We start from the raw sequence: 2191 nt of genomic DNA on the forward strand, positions 1-2191 counted from the left end.
AAGGGAGAAGATATCTTAAGCTACCACAAAGGAGGAGAGAATAGCTAGAGAGCTAGAGAGGAAGAGAGCATCTTGAGGCCTTGTATCAAGGTGTCGCTTGAGAGGGAGGCCATATAAGGAAGATGAGGGCTCATCTCTATGTATAAGCTTTGTATTCTCCATTTCTTTTGCCTTAGTGAACTATTTGATTGATTCCCTTCCGTGGACATAGATCCAGTTGGATCAAACCACGTAAACGATCTGTGTTTGCATGTGTTCTTTTTCGTCTCATTTCTATGCCAGGAAGTACATATCTCACAACAAGAATCCTGACAGGTTTATTCATGAATTTGCGGGTGATCTCAAGGGCTTCTGGTGGCATGGTGGCAGAGAAAACTCCAAGCTGGATTTTAGGAGGAAGAAGCTGAAAGATATCGTATATCTGATCTTTGAAACCACATGAGAGCATCTCATCAGCCTCGTCCAAAACAAATATCTTCATGTAGTCAGGACGGAGTGATTGCCTTCTCAGCATATCAAACACACGCCCAGGTGTGCCAACAACAACATGAACACCAGCAGACAAGATCCTTTGGTCCTCACGAACACTAGTTCCTCCCACACAAGCATGAACTTTAACACCCAAGTAATCACCAAGTGCCCTCATGACCTTTTCAATTTGTTGAGCAAGCTCTCGGGTTGGTGCAAGAACTAAGGCTTGGCATTCAACTAGTCCATAATCAAGTTGTTGCAGAACTCCAGAACAGAAAGTGCAGAATTCCTTGGAGGACATCAAGTCCCATGCAAAAAGGGACAGTTCCACTCTGTTGAGTTGCTGATGGTTTCTCGAAACCATAGGCATATATGCCTCTCAAAAGGTTTTCTTGGAGGCCCATGTGATCAAAGCTTTCATATACCTCATCATATGGTGTGAAGAAATCCTGTCCTTTATGTGCTGCAAGTACTTCATCCATTTTGGAGTCATATTTTGCACCATCAAACTGAGATCCTTCTGGCTCCAATCCAGCCATGTCTGCAAATAAGATCGTAGAGAAGCGGATCACTTGAGAGATTTGAATTGTTTAGCTGCTGAATCCGAGATCGAAATATAGTATTTGATTTAAAAAATCGTCAAATAATATGTATATATAATCCGAGATCGAAATATAGTATTTGAATTGTTGAACTGCTGAATCCGAGATCGTAGACAAAATTGATATCACTTTGATCGGCAACAATCACGTTTATGCTCTCGACAAATATTTGAATCTCTACGTGCTCGACGAAAGGTATCTATCGATGATATTAGTGAAGTTTAAATTATTGGCTCCAAAACAAATCTTACAAGCTGAAGGCATGAGTGATCCAATTGGCAAACAATTATCTAGCTTTGGTTCTTACATTGAATCTAGTGGGAAATCAAAACTGAAAATATATGTATACTGTTGGAGAAATTTTCTTGGGCCAAGTTGGATATCCTTCAAATTAGATGCAGAAGAACTTTATAGCTACAACGCTGATGTTGATCTTGCATGTGAAGCTGAATGGGTCTATTTTTGCTTTTGTTCTGATCATTATAGAAAATACTTCACTCCAACGCAAAAGTCGAGCAAAACAATAGATTAAATTTGTGAGAGATTTATTTTGATATAAATATGTTAGTTTTTTTGTGGAGATAAATGTTTAAATTTTTATTTTCTATGTTTTTTTTTTTAGTAATTTGAGAAATTCATTATAAGAAAATTGAATATAAATATAGAATACATTTATGAATGTTATATATGATATATGGTATCTATTTTGTTTAATAAATCATCTTTAACATCTTATTAAATAAAATTTTAGGCCCAATGCCTATTTATTTACATGTTTAGGGTTTAGGGTTTAATGTTTTATCTAAGTCTTAATTAGTAAAATATGTCAATTTATAGTATATTTTTGTAAATATTTTTACATTCTTAAATTTTACCATATATGAAAGCTAGGCCTATCTGCAGGCCATTATTATTATTAAGTATGAATATTATTTAATTGTTATTAAAAAGAGTTGGACGCAGTTATTTTTTTTTTTTTGAAAATATTATCATATTTTAATTTATTTCTCCATGGATGAAAAAAAGGCAAAACGATATGTAAAAATCTAAGTTCAGCTGTTAGATATCTAAATACATATGAATTATTGGTATTCAAGAATTGCCTTTTATATATATAT

The 2191-nt window shown here is 34.7% G+C and overlaps 1 pseudogene; it reads right to left on the minus strand.

Annotated features, from left to right (window-relative positions):
• LOC110035704 overlaps positions 1-1032 on the minus strand; it is a 2864-nt pseudogene extending 1832 nt beyond the window's left edge.
• Positions 1033-2191: the final 1159 nt, after the last annotated feature.

This window comes from Phalaenopsis equestris, unplaced genomic scaffold (assembly GCF_001263595.1).
Source record: "Phalaenopsis equestris unplaced genomic scaffold, ASM126359v1 Scaffold199252, whole genome shotgun sequence".
NCBI classification, from domain to species: Eukaryota; Viridiplantae; Streptophyta; class Magnoliopsida; order Asparagales; family Orchidaceae; genus Phalaenopsis; species Phalaenopsis equestris.